This window comes from Penaeus japonicus, unplaced genomic scaffold (genome assembly GCF_977035675.1).
Source record: "Penaeus japonicus unplaced genomic scaffold, GWHDUDI00000001_assembly GWHDUDI00000040, whole genome shotgun sequence".
NCBI classification, from domain to species: domain Eukaryota; kingdom Metazoa; phylum Arthropoda; class Malacostraca; order Decapoda; family Penaeidae; genus Penaeus; species Penaeus japonicus.
In genome coordinates, this window is record NW_028234442.1 from 26,237,621 (window position 1) to 26,263,944 (window position 26,324).

The following is a 26,324-nucleotide window of genomic DNA, read 5'->3' on the forward strand; positions in this document are numbered from 1 at the left end:
GCTGATTATCGTTGTATTAGAGTGAAAAAGAATTGAGAGAAAAAAGGGTGAAAATGCAACTACTAAATACGATCCTAAAAATACCAAAGATGATAGAAAATAAAAATTATAACTATAAGCGATAGCCTTATATTTGAGCAAAAAGGAATTGAGAGAAAACAAGGAAAAGGAAGGAAAAATAAAGAATGATCTTAAAAATACCAAAGATGATTAAAATACAAATCAATACTAAATGCCATCCTAAAAATACTAAAGACAATGATGACATATATCAAAACCATCCTGATAATGAAAAGGACTATAGTTAAATGCGCTGATTATCGTTATATTCAACGGAATAGAGAAAGAAAATACCAAAGGTGATAAAGATACAAATTAGAACCATTCTGATAATGAAAAGGACTATAGTTAAAAGCGCTGATTACCGTTATATGAGAATAAAAAGAAATTGAGAGAAAAAGTGGAAAGAAAAAATGCAACTACTAGTTGCGATTCTAAAAATACCAAAGATGATAAAAAATATAAATCAGGACTATTCTGATAATAATTCTGATCATAATAATTATCACCGTCAGCATCCCCATCAATAATTTTCATTTTCTTTTGTGATAAGCGATAGCCTTAGAGTGTAGCGTATTGTTACAAATACTTTCCTTCGGATATCATCATGATCATCACCATTACCTCCATGAACATCATTATCATCATCATTGTAACCATCAGCAGCAGCCTGAGAAACATCATATTTTTTTCTTTTTTTTCTAAATTGCATAGAATACCAGATACCTATGGCGAATAGAGCAACTATTTGTTCTTTGGATATTCTATCGTTATCAACATTATTCTCATAATTATCATTATCATCAATATCAGTATTACTATTGTTAGTATTATCATATTTTTTAACATTTTTATTATCATTATCATCATCATTATCGTCATCATTACCATTACAATTATCATCATCATCATAAGAATCATTAATAACATCATCAACAATTATTATCCTTATTAATATTTTGATGGTAACCTTTAGCGAGTAAATGAAATGCAATGGGTGTTTACCGTAGAGTTTAGCACATATATCCTGCATATATTTCATCATCTTCACTACCATTATTATCCTCATCAGCAGCATCAATATCATTACCACCATCATTATCATCATCATCATAGTCATCATCTTCATCAGTACCATTTTCATCATCAGCATTATCATCATTATCATAAAAATCATTATCATCAGCAGCAGCATCAATATCATCATCGCCATCACCCTCATCATCATCATCTTCAGCAGCAGTAGCAGCATCAGCAGCATCAGCATCATAATCATCAGCATCATCATCATCATTATCATAAAAATGATCAACCTAATAAAATTACAATTTCTTTCTTATTCTTGCAGATTACTAGCAACCAGTAACGACTGAATGAAATGTGATAAGCGATAGCATCAGAATGCAGCGTATTGTTACAAATAGTTTCCTTCGGATATCATCATCATCACCATTACCTCCATCAACATCATTATCATCATCACCATTACCTCCATCAACATCATTATCATCATCACCATTACCTCCATCAACATCATTATCATCATCGTAACCATCAAGGATAAGGATAAGCCAGATTTGCGGAGCAGATACTACGCCGGGCTTGTATGCGCTGTGCCAACGATTGTTGACTCGATCTGAGCTTGGTCCTTACCCAACGCAGTGCCCAGCTACGTCAGTAACCGCCAGGTGACAGTGGAAACTCACGAGTTTGGGCGGGACTCGATCTGCCGACCACGGGGACACGATCTGTCGACGCGCTACCACTGAGCTACCAGACGGCTCCGTAACCATCAGCAGCATCATCATATTTTTTTTCTTTTTATTCTAAATTGCTTAGAATACCAAATACTTATGACGAGTAGATGAAATACATATCCTTTGGATATTCTATCGCAATTAACATTATCCTCATCATTATCATTATCATCATTATTGTTAGTATTATCATTATTTTAATCTTCTTTATTATCATTATCATCCTCATCATCATCATCACTGTAGTGGAGCAGGACGCCCTATATCTGTAGCGAATAGGCGTAGTACCGTTGAATACCAAATAGGCGTCCTACCTACCAATAAATGTAGTGTGCAGGTGTACGGAATGGCAGTACAATGGCTCAAAGCAAGATGAGTATAATAAGGAGACGTTTGATGATGAGTATATGCATAGAATTAGCCCGCTTGGCACGTCACTCTTCCTTTGCTGCCACCACCCAGTTATCTGCGTCTGGGAACGTCATGTGTTTGTGGGGGTGTAAGAATCGTGTGCAAGAGAGTATAAGGGAAAAACAGGAGTGTGGGCGTGGATGTATGTGTGTATAATATGCGTGTATGAAAGGGGTTTGGTAGCGTGCGAACCGAGGGGGCGTGTATGGGATGTGTGAATGTACGAACGAATAACTCAACGAATGTGTGAGCGAGTAAACAGTTGAGAGACTCCGTGCTTAAACCGACTCGATGTGTACTAATTATTCCTACGTGTGCGATCCTTCAGAGTAATCAACATGTAGCTGGAGATTTCAACCATATGTAAATAGTAATCCGAGAGTCCATCATCTGCATCGACTCCAACTCTCAGGTAAGTAGTAATCGTCTTTAAAAGCAATGAGACCAGCTTCCAGGTAAGTACATAATTTTTTCTGTGACCAAATTTCTAAATAACTTATAAATGAATAGGCCAGGAGTATATCCATCACTCATTGACATATACTGGTGTAATTCATTTGATGATTATTTTACTCATAGTCAAAGTCATTTTCATTAGTCAATTTGTATTTGTTATATATTTGTTAAGCATTTTTTTTCTTTCTTTTCTTTCAGATAAAGTATCCAAATTTCTTTTTTCTTTTTTTTGATGAATGATAATTAATTCTCTGGGATGGGGAAATTGATGAATCTCTCGTTCTTTACAATATAATATATTAATTACTACTTCAGTTTTAAGGTAAGTAATTTCTGGTAATCCTTGAGCCAATTGTATCCCACAATGAGAAATGAAATAAAAAAATTTAAAAATGAACATATAAACTTTAAAATGATAATAATTCACTCGGTATCTAAAATATTTGATTCAAAAACACTTCATAGGTAATTTCGTTTATCATGTGCAGAAATACCGTAATCATTAAATAACAGAACAATTGACATACATGTAAAAATAAATAAACTTTATAGTTGTTGGCCTTTGCTCCACAAACGTTCACTCTTAGACACCATTCAAGATGTGACATATATATATATATATATATATATACTTATAGAAATACCCCATGGTATACGAACAGTGGCAATAAGATCAACTCAGAAATCGCCCCAATAAAATTAATCTAAAATGAATGTGGAGGCGTAAATACAGGAATGATACTAGACAAATTCCTAAATAAGGAATATAGATTAACTTAATAATTGACATAAAATAACTGCGTATAGGGGCAAGCAGTTATATACAAATCAAAGAAACTAACTATTAGCTCGACTAATATAAATAAAATATGGCGAATCGACGCAATCACATAGATGGCACCACAATATATAGTTTTCTGCAGAATTTAGTTACGAATAGAATAAAAAGAAGGCACTTTGTCTATGTTATAGCTGGTATTAATGTTGATGCAATAATCACCACTCTCGACCTGAATTTCACAACTGTACATGACCAATAACTTATCTGATTGCTGGACGAGATGGAAAAATCAGCCAGGGTACTCGAAGAGAGAGAACAGAGCTTTCTGACAAGACAAACGTGTTGAACAAAGGCTGGAAGCGGACCCCGCTGGAAGCCCACGTAGCTGCTCTTATATACAGAGCTTTTGAATTATCTTAAAATACTACGTAAAAGTAGATAAACACGTAAAATAACTAAAAATGAAATACTATTCTTAAAATGGAATCAGTGAAAAATAAAAATGACTTTTAAAACGCAGAGGCAGAATTAACGTAAATAAGAACTAACTCGATTGTAAACAAAAGAATGTCAGGAATGAAATACGCTAAAAAGGCGTAAAAGCTCTTAAAACTGAAAAAAATAAGCAAAAATGCGAAACCGATTAAACGTCTAAAGATGCTGCTGCTTAAGAAACTACCCCCGACCTTCTCTATGCAATAAAAGCTCGAATATTCTGTGTACAAGAGATTACAAAGGGGTCACTGGTGTTTCAATATTGCTTTCTCGCTCAAGATACGTGCCTGCAAAGTCATTGAATTCAATTTCGATCTTAATTGAAGAAGGGCGAAACTTTATGTAACGTAACCGAGGGCGACTGCGCTTGGACCGCGACAAATGATACTACCAAAAATACCAAAGATACTAAAAATACCCATTGTTACCATTTTGATAACGAAAAGGAGTACAGTTGAATTCGCTGATCATCGTTATATTATAGCAAAAAAGAATTCAGAGAAAAAAGGGGAAATAAAAAAAAATAAATATATACAAATCTCCCGAAAATACCGATAATGCTTAAAATACCTATTTTAACCATTTTGATAACGAAATAAAAGAAAGATAGATATATACAAATCTCACGAAAATACCAAAGATGCTGAAAATACACGATAGAGCCATTCTGACAATGTAAAGGATAATAGCTAAATACGCTGATTATCGCTGTATTAGAGCAAAACATAAATGAGAGAAAAAAGTGGAACAAAATATAATACTGATACTACTAAAAATACCACAGATGCTAAAAATACGTATTTTAACCATTTTGATAACGAAAAGGAGTACAGTTAAATGCGCTGATGATCGTTATATTATAGCAAAAAGGAATTGAGAGGAAAAAAGGGAAATAAGAAAAATTAACAATATATACAAATCTCCCGAAAATACCAAAAATGATTAAAATACAAGTTAGAGCTATTCTGATAATGTAAAGGAATATAGCTAAATACGCTGATTATCGTTATATTATAGCAATAATAATGATACTACAAAAATACAAAACTGCTAAAAATACCTATTTTAACCATTTTGATAAGTAAAAGGAGTACAGTTAAATGCGCTGATTATAGTTATATTATAGCAAAAAGGAATTCAGAGAAAAAAGGGGAAATAAAAAAAATGATAAATATATACAAATCTCCCGAAAATACCAAAGATGCTTAAGATGCTAGAGCCATTCTGATAATGTAAAAAGGATAATAGCTAAATACGCTGATTAGCATTATATGAGAGAAAAACATAAATGAGAGAAAAAAGGGGGAAAAAATAATGATTCCACCAAAAATACCATAGATGTTGAAAAAACATATTTTAACCATTTTCATAACGAAAAGGAGAACAGTTAAATGTGCTGATTATCGTTATATTATACAGGAAAGGACTTTAGAGAAAAAGGGGGAAATAAAAAAACTTAAATATATAAAAAATCTCCTCCCCAAACCCCCCCAAAAAAAGGCTTAAGATACACGTTAGAGCCATTCTGATAAAGGATTATAGCTAGATTATCGTTATATTGGAGCAAAAAATAAATTAGAGAAAAAAAGGGGGGAGGGGATAATAATGTTACTATTAAGAATACCAAAGATGCTAAAAATACCCATTTTAACCATTTTGATAAAATGCACTGATTATCGTTATATTATGCAAAAAGTAATAGAGAGAAAAAAGGGGAAATAAAAAAAATGATAAATATATACAAACCTCCCGAAAATACCAAAAATGCTTTAAACACACGTTCGAGCCATTCTGATAATGCAAAGGATTATAGCAAAATACGCTGATTTTCGTTATATTAGAGCGAAACATAAAAAATAGAAAAAGGGGGATAAAAAATAAAAATAATATTACCAAAAACACCAAAGATGATAAAATGACCTATTTTAACCATTTTGATAACGATAAGGAGTAGAGTTAAATGCACTGATTATCATTATATTATAGCAAAAAGGAATTGAGAGAAAAAAGCGGGAAAAGAAGAAATGATAAATAGATACGAATCTCCCGAAAATACCAAAAATGCTTAAAATACACGTTAGAGCCATGCTGATAATGTAAAGGAGGACAGTTAAATGCGCTGATTATCGTTATATTATAGCAAAAAGGAATTGAGAGAAAAAGGGGAAAAAAAGATAAATATATACGAATCTCACGAAAATACCAAAAATGCTTAGAATACACGTTAGAGCCGTTATGATAATGCATAGGAGTACAGTTAAATGCACTGATGATCGTTATATTATAGCAAAAAGGAATTGAGAGAACAAAGGGGATATCCAAAAAAAAAAAAAAAAAAATCCTAAATATATACACATCTCCCGATAATAACAAAGATGCTAAAAATACCCATCTTAACCCTTTTGATAACGAAAAGGAGTACAATTAAATGCGCTGATGATCGTTATATTATAGCAAAAAGTTTTTATTTTTATTTTTTTTTGGATGTCCCCTTTTTCTCTCACTTCCTTTTTGCTATAATATAACGATCATCGCCGCATATAACTGTACTCCTTTTCGTTATCAAAAGGGTTAAAATGAGTATTTTTAGCATCTTTGGTATTTTCGGGAGATGTGTATATATTTAGCTTTTTTTTTTTTTGATGTCCCCTTTTTTCTCTCAATTCCTTTTTGCTATAATATAACGATCATCAGCGAATTAAATGGTATCTTTAGTATTGTTATATCAAAGAAAAAAACAATTGCGAGAAAAAAGGTGCAAGAAAAAAATGCACGATCCTAAAAAAAAAAAAAAAAAATCCTTAAAATACACATTAGATCCATTCTGATAATGAAATGGATTACAGTTAAATGCGCTGATTTTCATTATATTAAAGGAAAATGCAATTGCGAGAAAAAAGGTGCAAGAAAAAAAATGCACGATCCTGAAAAAACGCCAAAAATACTTAAAACACACATTAAAGCCATTCTGATAATCAAACGGATTAAAAGTAAATGCGCTGATTTTCGTTATATTTAAGGAAAAAGCAATTACGAGATAAAAGGTGCAAGAAAAAATACACGATCCCGAAAAAAAGCGAAAAATCCTTAAGATACACGTTAGAGACATTCTGATAATGAAACGGATTACAGTTAAATGCGCTGATTTTCGTTATATTAAAGGAAAAACCAATTCCGAGAAAAAAGGTGCAAGAAAAAAAATGACGATCTTCTAAAAAAAAAAAAAAAAAAAAAAAAAAAAAAGGAAAATGCTTAAATACACGTTACAGCCATTCTGATAACGAAACGGATTACAGTTAAATGCACTGATTTTCGGTTTATCAAAGGAAACAGCAATTGCGAGAAAAAAGGTGCAAGAAAAAAAAATCACAATACTGAAAAAAAGCGAAAAATGCTTAATATACACGTTAGAGCCATTCTGATAATGAAAGATATTACAGGTAAATGCGCTGATCATTATATTAAAGGAAAAAGCAATTGCAAGAAAAAGATGCAAGAAAAAAAATGCACGATCCCGAAAAAAAGCAAAAAATGCTTAAAAAACACGTTAGAGCCATTCTGATAATGAAACGAATTACAGTTAAATTCGCTGACTTTCGTTATATCAAAGGAAAAAGCAATTGCGAGAAGAAAGGTGCAAGAAAAAAAAAATGCACGATCCTGAAAAAATGCCAAAAATGCTTAAAATACACGTTCGAGCCATTCTGATAATGAAACGGATTACAGTTAAATGCGCTGATTTTCGTTATATTAAAGGAAAAAGCAATTGCGAGAAGAAAGGTGCAAGAAAAAAAAATGCACGATCCTGAAAAAAAGAAAAATGCTTAAAATACACGTTAGAGCCATTCTGATAATGAAAAGTATTACAGTTAAATGCGCTGATTTTCGTTATATTAAAGGACAAAGTAATTGCGAGAAGAAAGGTGCAAGAAAAAAAAAATGCACGATCCTGAAAAAAGCAAAAAATATTTAAAATATACGTTAGAGCCATTCTGATAATGAAACGGATTACAGTTAAATGCGCTGGTTTTCGTTATATTAAAGGAAAAAGCTATTTCGAGAAAAAAGGCGCAAGAAAAAAAAATGCATGATCCTGAAAAAAATAACGAAATATGCATTAAATACACGTTAGCGCCATGTTGATCATGAAACTGATTACAGTTAAATACGCTGATTTTCGTTATATCAAAGGAAAAAGCAATTGCGAGAAAAAAAGGTGCAAGAAAAAAAATGCACGATACTGAAAAAAAGCCAAAAATGCTTAAAATACACGTTAGAGCCATTCTGATAATGAAACGGATTACAGTTAAATGCGCTAATTTTCGTTATATCAAATGAAAAAGCAATTGCGAGAAAAAAGATGCATGAAAAAAAATGCACGATCGTGAAAAAAAAAATGCTTAGAATACACGTTGGGGCCATTTTGATAATGAAACGGATTACAGTTAAATGCGCTTATGTTCGGCATATTAAAGGAAAAATGGATTGCGAGAAAAAATGTGCAGGAAAAAAAAATGCACGATCCTGAAAAAAGCCAAAAATGATTAAAATGCACGTTAGAACCATTCTGATATTTCATTATCGAAATGGCTATAACGTGTATTTTAAGCATTTTTGGCTTTTTTCAAGATCGTATAAATTACTTGCATTTTTTTCTTTCACCCTTTTCATCGGAATTGCCTTTTCCTTTAATATAACGAAAATCACCGCATTTAACTGTAATCCGTTTCATTATCAGAATAGTTCTAAGGTGTATTTTAAGCAATTTTTTTTCTTTTGAAGATCGTCTATATTACTTGCATATTCATTTTTTTTTTCTTGCTGCCTTTTTGTCGCAATTGCCTTTTCCTATAATCTAACGAAAATCAGCGCATTTAAATGTAATCCGTTTCATGATCAGAATGTCTCTAACTTGTATTTTAAAAATCTTTAGTTTATTTTTTTCAGGATCGTGCATCTTTTTTTTCTTGCACTTTTTTCGCAATTACTTTTTCCTTTTATATAACGAATATCAGCGCATTTAACTGTAATCGGTTTCATTATCATAAAGGTTCTAAGGTGTATCTTAAGCATTTTTTTTTTCAAAATCGTATATATTACTTACATTTTTTTTCTTCCACCCTTTTTCTCGCAATTACTTTTTCATTTAATATAACGAAAATAAGCGCATTTAACTGTAATCCGTTTCGTTATCAGAATGGTTATAACGTGTAATTTAAGCATTTTTTTTTTAAAGATCTTATGTATTCCTTTAGTATAACGAATATAAGCGTATTTAACTGTAATCCGTTTCATTATCAAAATAGTTCTAACGTGTTTCTAAGATTTTTCTTTTTTTTTCCATTATCTACATTTTTATTTTCTTACACCTTTTTTCTCGTAATTGCTTTTTCCTTTAATATAACGAAAATCAGTGCATTTAACTATAATCTGTCTCGTTATCAGAATGGCTCTAACGTGTATTTAAAGCATTTTTTTTTTTTTTCAGGATCGTCCTTTTTATTTATTTCACCTTTTTTCTCGTAATTGCTTTTTCCTTTAATATAACGAAAATCAGTGCATTTAACTGTAATCCGTTTCGTTATCAGAAAGGCTCTAACGTGTATTTTAAGCATTTTCGTTTTTTTTTCAAAATCGTCATTTTTTTGTTCCTTGCACCTTTTTTCTCGCAATTGCTTTTTCCTTTAATATAACGAAAATCAGTGCATTTAACTGTAATCCGTTTCGTTATTAGAATGCCTCTAACGTGTAAATACACGTTAGAGACACGATAAATGCGCCGATTTTAGTTATATTAAAGGAAAAAAAACGACGATCCTGAAAAGAACGAAAATGCTTAAAATACACATTCTCATAACGAAACGGATTACAGTTAAATGCACTGATTTTCGTTATATTAAAAGAAAAAGCAATTGCGAGAAAAAAAGGTGAAAGGAAAAAAAAAATGACGATCCTGAAAAAAACGAAAATGCTCAAAATGCACGTTAGAGGCATTCTGATAACGAAACGGATTACAGTTAAATGCACTGATTTTCGTTATATTATAGGAAAAAGCAATTGCGAGAAAAAAGGTGCAAGAAAAAATAATGACGACCTGAAAATAACCCGAAAATACTTAAAATACACGTTAGATGCATTCTGATAACGAAACAGATTACAGTTAAATGCTCTAATTTTCTTTATATTAAAGGAAAAAGAAATTGCGAGAAAAAAGGTGCAAGAAAAAAAAATGACGATCCTGAAAAAAAAAAACGAAAATGCTTAAAATACACTTTAGAGCCATTCTGATAACGAAACGGATTAAGGTTAAATGCACTGATTTTTGTTATATCAAAGGAAAAAGCAATTGCAAGAAAAAGGTGCAAGAAAAAAAATGACGATCCTGAAAAAAACTCGAAACTGCTTAAAATACACGTTAGCGGCATTCTGATAACGAAACGGATTACAGTTAACTTCGCTTATTTTCGTTATATTAAAGGAAAAAGCAATTACGAGAAAAAAGGTGAAATAAATAAAAAGGACGATCCTGAAAAAAAAAACGAAAATGCTTAAAATACACGTTAGAGGCATTCTGATAACGAAACGGAATACAGTTAAATGCGCTGATTTTCGTTATATTAAAGGAAAAAGTAATTGCGAGAAAAAAGTTGTAAGAAAAAAAATGACGATCCTGAAAAAAACGAAAATGCTTAAAATACACGTTATAGCCATTCTGATAACGAAACGGATTACAGTTAAATGCACTAATATGTGTTATATTAAAGGAAAAAACAATTGTGAGAAAAAATATTTAAGAAAAAGAAAATGACGATCCTGAAAAAAAAGTGCTTAAAATACACGTTAGAGGCATTCTGATAACGAAACGAATTACAGTTAAATGCACTGATTTTTGTTATATTAAAGGAAAAAGCAATTGCGAGCAAAAAGGTGCAAGAAAAAAAATGACGATCCTGAAAAAAAATGCTTAAAATACACGTTAGAGCCATTCTGATAACGAAACAGATTACAGTTAAATGCGCTGATTTTCGTTATATTAAAGGAAAAAGCAATTGCGAGAAAAAAGGTGCAAGAAAAAAAAATGACGATCCTGAAAAAAAAAAATGCTTAAAATACACGTTAGAGCCATTCTGATAACGAAACGGATTACAGTTAAATGCGCTGATTTTCGTTATATTAAAGGAAAAAGCAATTGCGAGAAAAAAGGTGCAAGAAAAAAAAATGACGATGATAAAACATACAACTATTAAATACGATCCTAAAAATACTAAATATGATAAAAATCCAATTAGAACCAATTATGATTTTTAAAAGGACAATAACTAATTGCATTTTTTTTCCCCCCCCTTTTTTTCCTTGTTATCGTTATATTAAGAGGCAAATTGAATTGAGAGAAAAAGGGGAAGGAAGAAAGTAAAAAGAAAAAAAAATGATCCCCAAAAATGCCAAAGATGATTAAAATACATATTAGAACTATTTTGGATAATTAAAATGATCATAGGCTAAATATGCAGATTATTGTTATATTGGAGTAAGAAGAAATTGTACAGAAAAAGGGAGGGAAAAAATACAACTACTAAATACGATCCCTAAAAATATGAAAGGATGATGAGGAATACAAATTAGAACTATTCTGATAATGAAAAAGAGTTTTACAACTAAAATACTGTTTTTTTTTTTTCTGATTGTCGTTATAATAGAACAAAAATTTAATTCAGAGAAAAAAAGAGAGAAAAAAAAAACACCGATCCTAAAAATACCAAAGATGTTTAAAATGGTAATTAGAACCATTCTAGTAATGAAAGGGATTAAAAAATAATCTAAATATAATGATTATCGTTATCATTAGAGCAAAAAATAATTGAGAGAAAAAGAAAATACAAACTTAGTAAACCAATTTGATAATGAAAAGGATTATAGTTAAATCCGCTGATTTATCGTTGTATTAGAGTGAAAAAGAATTGAGAGAAAAAAGGAGTGAAATGCTACTACTAAATACGATCTAAAATATACCAAAGGATGGAATAGAAATATAAAAATTATAACTATAAAGCGATAGCCTTATATTTGAGCAAAAAGGAATTGAGAGAAAACAAGGAAAAGGAAGGAAAAATAAAGAATGATCTTAAAAATACCAAAGATTATTAAAATACAAAGTCATATACCAAATGCCAATCCTTAAAAAGAATACTAAAGACGATGATAACATATATCAAAACCATCCTTGATAATGAAAAGGACTATAGTTTTTGAATAGCGCTGATTTATCGTTAATATATCAACGGAATAGAGAAAGAAAATACCAAAGGTGATAAAGATACAAATTAGAACCATTCTGATAATGAAAAAGGACTATAGTTAAAAGCGCTGATTACCGTTATATGAGAATAAAAAGAAATTGAGAGAAAAAGGGCGAAAGAAAAAAATGCAACTACTAGTTGCGATTCTAAAAAAATACCAAAAGATGGATAAAAAATATAAATCAGGACTATTCTGTAATAATTCTGATCATAATAATTATCACCGTCAGCATCCCCATCAATAATTTCATTTTTTTGTGATAAGCGATAGCCTTAGAGTGTAATGCGTATTTGTTACAAATACTTTCCTTCGGATATCATCATTGATCATCACCATTACCTCCATGAACCATCATTATCATCATCATTGTAACCATCAGCAGCAGCCTGAGACAACATCATATTTTTTTTCTTTTTTTCTAAATTGCATAGAATACCAGATAGCCTATGGCGAATAGAGCAAACTATTTGTTCTTATTGGATATTCTATCGTTATCAACATTATTCTCATAATTATCATTATCATCAATATCAGTATTACTATTGTTAGTATTATCATATTTTTTAACATTTTTATTATCATTATCATCATCATTATCGCCCCCGCCCCACTCATCATTACCATTACAATTATCATCATCATCATAAGAATCATTAATAACATCATCAACAATTATTATCCTTATCAATATTTTGATGGTAACCTTTAGCGAGTAAATGAAATGCAATGGGTGTTTACCGTAGAGTTTAGCACATATATCCTGCATATATTTCATCATCTTCACTACCATTATTATCCTCATCAGCAGCATCAATATCATTACCACCATCATTATCATCATCATCATAGTCATCATCTTCATCAGTACCATTTTCATCATCAGCATTATCATCATTATCATAAAAATCATTATCATCAGCAGCAGCATCAATATCATCATCGCCATCACCCTCATCATCATCATCTTCAGCAGCAGTAGCAGCATCAGCATCATAATCATCAGCATCATCATCATCATTATCATAAAAATGATCAACCTAATAAAATTACAATTTCTTTCTTATTCTTGCAGATTACTAGCAACCAGTAACGACTGAATGAAATGTGATAAGCGATAGCATCAGAATGCAGCGTATTGTTACAAATAGTTTCCTTCGGATATCATCATCATCACCATTACCTCCATCAACATCATTATCATCATCACCATTACCTCCATCATCATCACCATTACCTCCATCAACATCATTATCATCATCACCATTACCTCCATCAACATCATTATCATCATCGTAACCATCAAGGATAAGGATAAGCCAGATTTGCGGAGCAGATACTACGCCGGGCTTGTATGCGCTGTGCCAACGATTGTTGACTCGATCTGAACTTGGTCCTTACCCAACGCAGTGCCCAGCTACGTCAGTAACCGCCAGGTGACAGTGGAAACTCACGAGTTTGGGCGGGACTCGATCTGCCGACCACGGGGACACGATCTGTCGACGCGCTACCACTGAGCTACCAGACGGCTCCGTAACCATCAGCAGCATCATCATATATTTTTTCTTTTTATTCTAAATTGCTTAGAATACCAAATACTTATGACGAGTAGATGAAATACATATCCTTTGGATATTCTATCGCAATTAACATTATCCTCATCATTATCATTATCATCATTATCAATATCACTATTGTTAGTATTATCATTATTTTAATCTTCTTTATTATCATTATCATCCTCATCATCATCATCACTGTAGTGGAGCAGGACGCCCTATATCTGTAGCGAATAGGCGTAGTACCGTTGAATACCAAATAGGCGTCCTACCTACCAATAAATGTAGTGTGCAGGTGTACGGAATGGCAGTACAATGGCTCAAAGCAAGATGAGTATAATGAGGAGACGTTTGATGATGAGTATATGCATAGAATTAGCCCGCTTGGCACGTCACTCTTCCTTTGCTGCCACCACCCAGTTATTTGCGTCTGGGAACGTCACGTGTTTGTGGGGGTGCAAGAGAGTGTAAGGGAAAAACAGGAGTGTGGGCGTTGATGTATGTGTGTATAATATGCGTGTATGAAAGGGGTTTGGTAGCGTGCGAACCGAGGGGGCGTGTATGGGATGTGTGAATGTACGAACGAATAACTCAACGAATGTGTGAGCGAGTAAACAGTTGAGAGACTCCGTGCTTAAACCGACACGATGTGTACTAATTATTCCTACGTGTGCGATCCTTCAGAGTAATCAATATGTAGCTGGAGATTTCAACCATATGTAAATAGTAATCCGAGAGTCCATCATCTGCATCGACTCCAACTCTCAGGTAAGTAGTAATCGTCTTTAAAAGCAATGAGACCAGCTTCCAGGTAAGTACATAAATTTTTTCTGTGACCAAATTTCTAAATAACTTATAAATGAATAGGCCAGGAGTATATCCATCACTCATTCACATATACTGGTGTAATCAATTTCATTTGATGATTATTTTAACGTATGCTCAAAGTCAATACCTGCCAGTATTTTCAGGATAGAATTGTATTGTTATAGCATTGTTAATTTCTTTCTTCCTTTTCAGATACAGTATCCAAATTAATCTTTCTTTTTTGGCTGGAATGATTAGATAATTCTCTTCAGATGGAAAGGTGAAATTGATCTCTTCGGTTCAGATACAATATTCAGATTAATATTTTTCTCCAGTTTTAAGGTAAAGTATTTCGTACCATCCTTGAGCCAAAGTATCCACAATGAGAAATGAATTAAAATGATTTAAAATGAACACATAAACTTTAAAATGATAATAATTCACTCGGTATCTAAAATATTTGATTCAAAAACACTTCATAGGTAATTTCGTTTATCATGTGCAGAAATACCGTAATCATTAAATAACAGAACAATTGACATACATGTAAAAATAAATAAACTTTATAGTTGTTGGCCTTTGCTCCACAAACGTTCACTCTTAGACACCATTCAAGATGAGACATATATATATATATAAATATATATATATATGTATATATATATATATATATATATATATATATATATATATATATATATATATATATATATATATATATATATATATATATATATATATATATATATATATATATATATATATATACTTATAGAAATACCCCATGGTATACGAACAGTGGCAAAAAGGATCTTAACCAACACAATAAAGATTGATGAATAGCGAAACGGATCAACTCAGAAATCGAGGTTGATGTCGCCCCAATAAAATTAATCTAAAATGAATGTGGAGGCGTAAATACAGGAATGATACTAGACAAATTCCTAAATAAGGAATATAGATTAACTTAATAATTGACATAAAATAACTGCGTATAGGGGCAAGCAGTTATATACAAATCAAAGAAACTAACTATTAGCTCGACTAATATAAATAAAATATGGCGAATCGACGCAATCACATAGATGGCACCACAATATATAGTTTTCTGCAGAATTTAGTTACGAATAGAATAAAAAGAAGGCACTTTGTCTATGTTATAGCTGGTATTAATGTTGATGCAATAATCACCACTCTCGACCTGAATTTCACAACTGTACATGACCAATAACTTATCTGATTGCTGGACGAGATGGAAAAATCAGCCAGGGTACTCGAAGAGAGAGAACAGAGCTTTCTGACAAGACAAACGTGTTGAACAAAGGCTGGAAGCGGACCCCGCTGGAAGCCCACGTAGCTGCTCTTATATACAGAGCTTTTGAATTATCTTAAAATACTACGTAAAAGTAGATAAACACGTAAAATAACTAAAAATGAAATACTATTCTTAAAATGGAATCAGTGAAAAATAAAAATGACTTAAAACGCAGAGGCAGAATTAACGTAAATAAAAACTAACTCGATTGTAAACAAAAGAATGTCAGGAATGAAATACGCTAAAAAGGCGTAAAAGCTCTTAAAACTGAAAAAAATAAGCAAAAATGCGAAACCGATTAAACGTCTAAAGATGCTGCTGCTTAAGAAACTACCCCCGACCTTCTCTATGCAATAAAAGCTCGAATATTCTGTGTACAAGAGATTACAAAGGGGTCACTGGTGTTTCAATATTGCTTTCTCGCTCAAGATACGTGCCTGCAAAGTCATTGAATTCAATTTCGATCTTAATTGAAGAAGGGCGACGTAACCGAGGGCGACTGCGCTTGGACCGCGACAAATGATACTACCAAAAATACCAAAGATACTAAAAATACCCATTGTTACCATTTTGATAACGAAAAGGAGTACAGTTGAATTCGCTGATCATCGTTATATTATAGCAAAAAAGAATTCAGAGAAAAAAGGGGAAATAAAAAAAAAAGATAAATATATACAAATCTCCCGAAAATACCGATAATGCTTAAAATACCTATTTTAACCATTTTGATAACGAAATAAAAGAAAGATAGATATATACAAATCTCACGAAAATACCAAAGATGCTGAAAATACACGTTTGAGCCATTCTGATAACGAAACGGATAATAGCTAAATACGCTGATTATCGCTGTATTAGAGCAAAACATAAATGAGAGAAAAAAGTGGAACAAAATATAATACTGATACTACTAAAAATACCACAGATGCTAAAAATACGTATTTTAACCATTTTTGATAACGAAAAGGAGTACAGTTAAATGCGCTGATGATCGTTATTATATAGCAAAAAGGAATTGAGAGGAAAAAAGGGAAATAAGAAAAATTAACAATATATACAAATCTCCCGAAAATACCAAAAATGATTAAAATACAAGTTAGAGCTATTCTGATAATGTAAAGGAATATAGCTAAATACGCTGATTATCGTTATATTATAGCAATAATAATGATACTACAAAAATACAAAACTGCTAAAAATACCTATTTTAACCATTTTGATAAGTAAAAGGAGTACAGTTAAATGCGCTGATTATAGTTATATTATAGCAAAAAGGAATTCAGAGAAAAAAGGGGAAATAAAAAAAATGATAAATATATACAAATCTCCCGAAAATACCAAAGATGCTTAAGATGCTAGAGCCATTCTGATAATGTAAAAAGGATAATAGCTAAATACGCTGATTAGCATTATATGAGAGAAAAACATAAATGAGAGAAAAAAGGGGGAAAAAATAATGATTCCACCAAAAATACCATAGATGTTGAAAAAACATATTTTAACCATTTTCATAACGAAAAGGAGAACAGTTAAATGTGCTGATTATCGTTATATTATACAGGAAAGGACTTTAGAGAAAAAGGGGGAAATAAAAAAAACTTAAATATATAAAAAATCTCCCCCAACCCCCCAAAAAAAAGGCTTAAGATACACGTTAGAGCCATTCTGATAAAGGATTATAGCTAGATTATCGTTATATTGGAGCAAAAAATAAATTGGAGAAAAAAAGGGGGGAGGGGATAATAATGTTACTATTAAGAATACCAAAGATGATAAAAATACCCATTTTAACCATTTTGATAACGAAAAGGAGTACAGTTAAATGCACTGATTATCGTTATATTATGCAAAAAGTAATAGAGAGAAAAAAGGGGAAATTAAAAAAATGATAAATATATACAAATCTCCCGAAAATACCAAAAATGCTTTAAACACACGTTCGAGCCATTCTGATAATGCAAAGGATTATAGCAAAATACGCTGATTTTCGTTATATTAGAGCAAAACATAAAAGATAGAAAAAGGGGGATAAAAAATAAAAATAATATTACCAAAAACACCAAAGATGATAAAATGACCTATTTTAAAAATAAAAAAAAACCATTTTGACCCCCTAACGATAAGGAGTTAGAGTTAAATGCACTGAATTATCATTATATTATAGCAAAAAGGAATTGAGAGAAAAAAGCGGGAAAAGAAGAAATGATAAATAGATACGAATCTCCCATCCCGAAAATACCAAAAATGCTTAAAATACACGTTAGAGCGATGCTGATAATGTAAAGTAGGAAAAAAACCCGTTTCAATTCTGTTTCTGCCCCAGTTAAATGCGCTGATTATCGTTATTATTATAGCAAAAAAGGAATTGAGCGAAAAAGGGGAAAAAAAGATAAATATATAGTATGACGAATCACACGAAAATACCAAAAATGCTTAATACTGTGAATTTTTGTGCTCAACACGTTAATTATTGGGGAGCCGTTCTGATTATATTGTGAAGTTCCCACCATGTGTTGGGATGGGTAGTATATACAGTAATGCAAAGGAGTACAGTAAATGCACTGATGATCGTTATATTATAGCAAAAAGGAATTGAGAGAACAAAGGGGATATGCCCCCACACAAAAAAAAAAAGAAAAAAAAAAAAAATCCTAAATATATACACATCTCCCGATAATAACAAAGATGCTAAAAATACCCATCTACTCCACTCCCCTTTTTTTATTTTTAACTTTTGATAACGAAAAGGAGTACAATTAAATGCGCTGATGATCGTTATATTATAGCAAAAAGTTTTTCTTTTTACAATGATACTTTTTTTTTGGGGGGCGGAGTGACAGGGTATTGATAGTGGTATGTCCCCTTTTTCTCTCACTTTCCTTTTTGCTATCTCGAATGCACTAATATAACGATCATCGCCGCATATAACTGTACTCCTTTTCGTTATCAAAAGGGTTAAAATGAGTATTTTTAGCATATTTGGTATTTTCGGGAGATGTGTATAACTCTCGCATTTAGCTTTTTTTTTTTAAGAATTTTTTTTTTTTGCTGTCCCCTTTTTTCTTCAATTCCTTTTTGCCCGAACCCCAAAACCTATACCACTTTTTTTTTGTGTTGCTATTTATATAATATAACGATCATCAGCATATTAAATGGTATCTTTAGCATTGTTATATAAAAGAAAAAAAAATTGCGAGAAAAAAGGTGAAAGAAAAAAAAAAAAAAATGCACGATCCTGAAAAAATTAAAAAAAAAACTTAAAATACACGTTAGAGCCATTCTGATAATGAAACGGATTATAGTTAAATGCGCTGATTTTCGTTATATTAAAGGAAAAAGGAATTGCGAGAAAAAAGGTGCAAGAAAAATAAATACACGATCCTGAAAAATAAAAAAAAATCCTTAAAATACATTTTAGAGCCACTCTGATAATGAAACGGATTACAGTTTAATGCGCTGATTTTCCTTATATTAAAAGGAAAAAGCAATTGCGAGAAAAAAGGGGTAAAAAAAAAAAAATGCACGATCCTGAAAAAGCCAAAAATGCTTAAATACCCGTCCGAGCTTTTCTGATATTGAATTGATTGACAGTTAAATTTCCCTGTATTAGTTATATAAAAGAAAAAAGCCAATTAAAATAGGTGCAAGAAAAAAACAAATCGATCCTGAAAAAGCCAAAATGTTTCTTTAAAATTACCACGTTTGAGCCATTATGATAATAAAACGGATTAGAGTTAAATGCGCTGAATTTTGGTTATATTAAAGGAAAAAGTAATTCCGAGAAAAAGGTGCACGTTCCCTGAAAAAACAGCCAAAATGCTTTAATACACGTTAGAAGCCACTGATCATGAAAGGATTTACTGTAAATGCGCTGATTTTCGTTATATTAAAGGAAAAAGTAATTCCGAGAAAAAAGGTACAAGAAAAAAAAAGAATGCACGTTCCTGAAAAACAGCCAAAAATCCTTAAGATACTCGTTTTTGAGAATTCTGATAATGGAAACGATTTACAGTTAAATGCGCTGAATTTTCGTTATATTAAAGGAAAAACATATTCCGAGAAAAAAGGTGCAAGAAAAAAAATGACGATCATCAAAATAAAAAAAAAAAAAAAAAAAAAAAAAAAAAAAACGAAATGCTTAAATACACGTACAGCCATTCTGATTAACGAAACGGATTACAGTTTAAAATGCACTGATTTTCAGTTTTATCAAAGAAACAGCAATTGCGAGAAAAAAGGTGCAAGAAAAAAAAATCACAATACGAAAAAAAAACAAACCAACGAAAAAATGGGCTTAATATTACACGTAGAGCCATCTTGATATGAAAGATATTACTAGGTAAATGCGCTGATCATTATATTAAAAAGGAAAAAGTCAATGCAAGAAAAAAAAAAATGCACGATCCCGAAAAAAAAAGAAAAAAATGCATAAAAAACACGTTAGAGCCCATGTCTTAAATGAAACGAATTACAGTTAAATGCGCCGACTCTCCTTCTATCAAAGGAAAAAGCAATTGCGAGAAGAGAGGTGCAAGAAAAAAAAAACTGCGCGATCCCTAAACATGCCAAAATGCTTAAAATCCACGTTCGAATGCCATTCTGATAATAAACGGATTTACAGTTAAATGCGATGATTTACGCTATATTAATGGACCAAAGTAATTGCGAGAAGAAAGTCAAGAAAAAAAAAAATGCACGATCCTGAAAAAAACAAAAAAACTATTTAAAATATACTTAAGAGCCCATTCTGATAATGACACGGATTACAGTTAAATGCGCTGGATTTCGTTATATTACAGGAAAAAGCTATTTCGGAGAAAAAAGTGCAAGAAAAAAAAATGCATGATCCTAGAAATAAATAACGAACTATGCATTAAATACACGTTAGCGCCATGTTGAACATGAAACTGATTACAGTTAAATACCTGATTTTCGTTATATCAAAAGGAAAAAGCAATGCGGAGAAAAAAGGTGCAAGAAAAAAATGCACGACTGAAAAAAAGCCAAAAATGCTTAAAATCTCGTAATCCCATTCTGATAATAAAATGGATTACAGTTAAATCGCTTCTTTGCGTTATATGAAAGAAAAACAGCAATTGCGAGAAAAATGTCAAAAAAATAAATGCACGCTCCTGAAAAAAAGCCCAAAAAAAAGCTTTAAAATACAACGTTAGAGCCATTCTGTTAATGAAACGGATTACAGTTAAAAATGCGGATTTTCGTTATATTAAATGAAAAGAGCAAATTCCGATGAAATTAGTTCAAGAAAAAAAAAAATTGCTCGAAATCCTGAAAAAAAAGCCGAAAATGCTTAAAATACCACGTCAAGCTTTTTCTGATAAGGAATTGGATACAGTTAAATTCCCAATGAATTAGTTAATATAAAAGGAAAAAGCAATTAATATAGTTCAAGAAAAAAAAATCGACCTGAAAAAAACCAAAAATGTTTAAATACCACGTTTAGCCATTCCGAAAATAAAACGATAGAGTTAAAATGCACAAAATTTTGTTATATTAAGGAAAAAGTAATTCCGAAAAAAGGTGCACGTCCTGAAAAAACAGACAGCCAAAAATCTTAAAATACACGTTAGAGCAATCTGATAATAAAAAGGATATCAGTAAAATGCATGCGCTGATTTTCGTTATATTAAAGGAAAAAGTAATTCCGAGAAAAAAGGTACAAGAAAAAAAATGCACGTTCCTGAAAAACAACCAAAAATGTTTAAAATACACGTTAGAGCCATTCTGATAATGAAACGGATTACAGTTAAATGCGCTTATTTTCGGCATATTAAAGGAAAAATGGATTGCGAGAAAAAATGTGCAGGAAAAAAAAATGCACGATCCTGAAAAAAGCCAAAAATGCTTAAAATACACGTTAGAGCCATTCTGATAATGAAACGGATTACAGTTAAATGCGCTAATTTTCGTTATATTAAATGAAAAAGCAATTGCGAGAAAAAAGGTGCAAGAAAAAAGAAATACATTATCCTGAAAAAAAAGCCAAAAATGCTTAAAACACACGTTACAGATATACTGTTAACGAAACGGATTAGAATTAAATGCGCTGATGTTCGTTATATTAAAGGAAAAAGCAATTGCGAGAAAAAAGATGCATGAAAAAAATGCACGATCATGAAAAAAAAACAAAAATCCTTAGAATTCACGTTGGGGCCATTTTGATAATGAAACGGATTACAGTTAAATGCGCTTATTTTCGGCATATTAAAGGAAAAAATGGATTGCGAGAAAAAATGTGCAGAAAATAAAATGCACGATCCTGAAAAAAGCCAAAAATGATTAAAATGCACGTTAGAACCATTCTGAATTTTCATTATCGAAATGGCTATAACGTGTATTTTAAGCATTTTTTCAAGATCGTATAAATTACTTGCATTTTTTTCTTGCACCCTTTTCATCGGAATTGCCTTTTCCTTTAATATAACGAAAATCACCGCATTTAACTGTAATCCGTTTCATTATTAGAATGGTTCTAAGGTGTATTTTAAGCATTTTTTTTTCTTTTCAAGATCGTCTATATTACTTGCATATTAATTTCGTTTTCTTGCTGCCTTTTTGTCGCAATTGCCTTTTCCTATAATCTAACGAAAATCAGCGCATTTAAATGTAATCCGTTTCATGATCAGAATGTCTCTAACGTGTATTTTAAAAAAAATTAGTTTATTTTTTTCAGGATCGTGCATCTTTTTTTTTCTTGCACTGTTTTCGCAATTACTTTTTCCTTTTATATAACGAATATCAGCGCATTTAACTGTAATCGGCTTCATTATCATAAAGGTTCTAAGGTGTATTTTAAGCATTTTTTTTCAAAATCCTATATATTACTTGCATTTTTTTTCTTCCACCCTTTTTCTCGAAATTGCCTTTTCCTTTAATATAATGAAAATCAGTGCATTTAAATGTAATCCGTTTCATTATCAGAATGGCTCTAACGTGTATTTTAAGCATTTTATTTTCAGGATCGTGCATCTTTTTTTCTTGCACTTTTTTCGCAATTACTTTTTCCTTTTATATAACGAATATCAGCGCATCTAACTGTAATCGGTTTCATTATCATAAAGGTTCTAAGGTGTATCTTTTTTTTTGAAAATCGTATATATTACTTGCATTTTTTTCTTCCACCCTCTTTCTCGCAATTACTTTTTCCTTTAATATAACGAAAATAAGCGCATTTAACTGTAATCCGTTTCGTTATCAGAATGGTTATAACGTGTAATTTAAGCATCGTATATATTCGTTTAGTATAACGAATATAAGCGTATTTAACTGTAATCCGTTTCATTATCAAAATAGTTCTAACGTGTTTTTAAGATTTTTCTTTTTTTTTCCATTATCTACATTTTTATTTTCTTACACCTTTTTTCTCGTAATTGCTTTTTCCTTTAATATAACGAAAATCAGTGCATTTACCTGTAATCTGTTTCGTTATCAGAATGGCTCTAACGTGTATTTTAAGCATTTTCGTTTTTTTTTTTTCAGGGTCGTCATTTTTTTTTCTTTCACCTTTTTTCTCGCAATTGCTTTTTCCTTTAATATAACAATAATCAGTGCATTTAACTCTAATCCGTTTCGTTATCAGAATGGCTCTAACGTGTATTTAAAGCATTTTCGTTTTTTTTTAGGATCGTCCTTTTTATTTCTTTCACCTTTTTTCTCGTAATTGCTTTTTCCTTTAATATAACGAAAATCAGTGCATTTAACTGTAATCCATTTCGTTATCAGAATGGCTCTAACGTGTATTTTAAGCATTTTCGTTTTTTTTTCAAAATCGTCATTTTTTTGTTCCTTGCACCTTTTTTCTTGCAATTGCCTTTTCCTCTAATAAAACGAAAATCAGCGCATTTAACTGTAATCCGTTTCGTTATCAGAATGCCTCTAACGTGTAAATACAAGTTAGAGACACGATAAATGCGCCGATTTTAGTTATATTAAACGACGATCCTGAAAAAAACCGAAAATGCTTAAAATACACATTCTGATAACGAAACGGATTACAGTTAAATACACTGATTTTCGTTATATTAAAAGAAAAAGCAATTGCGAGAAAAAAAGGTGAAAGAAAAAAAAATGACGATCCTGAAAAAAAAACGAAAATGCTCAAAATACACGTCAGAGGCAATTGCGAGAAAAAAGGTGCAAGAAAAAATAATGACGACCTGAAAATAACCCGAAAATACTTAAAATACACGTTAGATGCATTCTGATAACGAAACAGATTACAGTTAAATGCTCTAATTTTCTTTATATTAAAGGAAAAACAAATTGCGAGAAAAAAGGTGCAAGAAAAACAAATGACGATCCTGAAAAAAAAACGAAAATGCTTAAAATACACTTTAGAGCCATTCTGATAACGTCAAAAGCAATTTTTTGCAAGAAAAAGCAATTGCGAGAAAAAAGGTGCAAGAAAAAAAATGACGATCCTGAAAAAAACTCGAAAATGCTTAAAATACACGTTAACGGCATTCTGATAACGAAACGGATTACAGTTAACTTCGCTTATTTTCGTTATATTAAAGGAAAAAGCAATTGCGAGAAAAAAGTTCAAGAAAAAAAAACCCCGAAAATGCTTAAAATACACGTTAGAACCATTCTCATAACGAAACGGATTACAGTTAAATGCACTAATATTTGTTATATTAAAGGAAAAAACAATTGTGAGAAAAAATATTCAAGAAAAAAAAATGACGATCCTGAAAAAAAAGTGCTTAAAATACACGCTAGAGGCATTCTGATAACGAAACGAATTAAGGTTAAATGCGCTGATTTTCGTTATATTTAAGGAAAAAACAATTACGAGAAAAAAGGTGAAGAAAAAAAGTTCACGATCCTGAAAAAAACGCAAATTCTGAAAATATACGTTAGAGGCATTCTGATAACGAAACAAATTACAGTTAAATGCACTGATTTTTGTTATATCAAAGGAAAAAGCAATTGCGAGCAAAAAGGTGCAAGAAAAAAAATGACGATCCTGAAAAAAAATGCTTAAAATACACGTTAGAGGCATTCTGATAACGAAACAGATTACAGTTAAATGCGCTGATTTTAGTTATATTAAAGGAAAATGATATTGCGAGAAAAGATGTGAAAGAAAAAAAAATGTCGATCCTGAAAAAAAAATGCTTAAAATACACGTTAGGGCCATTCTGATAACGAAACGGATTACAGTTTAATGCGCTGATTTTCGTTATATTAAAGGAAAAAGCAGTTGCGAGAAAAAAGGTGCTAGAAAAAAAATGAATATCCTGAAAAAAACTCTAAAATACTTAAAATACACGATAGAGCCATTTTGATAACGAAACGGATTACAATTAAATGCACTGATTTTTCTTATATTAAAGGAAAAAGAAATTGCGAGAAAAAAGGTGCAAGAAAAAAAAAATGACGATCCTGAAAAAAAAAACTAAAATGCTTAAAATACACGTTAGAGCCATTCTGATAACGAAACGGATTACAGTTAAATGCACTGATTTTTGTTATATTAAAGGAAAAAGCATTTGCGAGAAATAAGGGCAAGAAAAAAAAATGACGATCCTGAAAAAAACTCTAAAATGCTTAAAATATACGTTAGAACCCTTCTGATAACGAAACGGATTACAGTTAAATGCACTGATTTATTTATACTAAAGGAAAAAGCAATTGCGAGAAAAAAGGTGCGAGAAAAAAAATGACGATCCTGAAAAAAAAAACATAAAATGCTTAAAATACACGTTAGAGCCATTCTCATAACGAAACGGATTACAGTTAAATGCACTGATTTTTGTTATATCAAAGGAAAAAGCAATTGCGAGAAAAAAGGTAAAAGAAAAAAAAATGACGATCCTGAAAAAAATTTAAAATGCTTAAAATACACGTTAGAGCCATTCTGATAACGAAACGGATTACAGTTAAATGCACTGATTTTTGTTATATTAAAGGAAAAAGCAATTGCGAGAAAAAAGGTGCAAGAAAAAAAAATGACGATCCTGAAAAAAAACCTAAAATGCTTAAAATACACGTTAGAGCCATTCTGATAACGAAACGGATTACAGTTAAATGCACTGATTTTTGTTATATTAAAGGAAAAAGCAATTGCGAGAAAAAAGGTGCAAGAAAAAAATGACGATCCTGAAAAAAACCCTAAAATGCTTAAAATACACGTTAGAGCCATTCTGATAACGAAACGGATTACAGTTAAATGCACTGATTTTTGTTATATTAAAGGAAAAAGCAATTGCGAGAAAAAAGATGCAAGAGAAAAAAAAATGACGATCATGAAAAAAAAAAATCAAATGCTTAAAATACACGTTAGAGCCATTCTGATAACGAAACGGATTACAGTTAAATGCACTGATTTTTGTTATATTAAAGGAAAAAGCAATTGCGAGAAA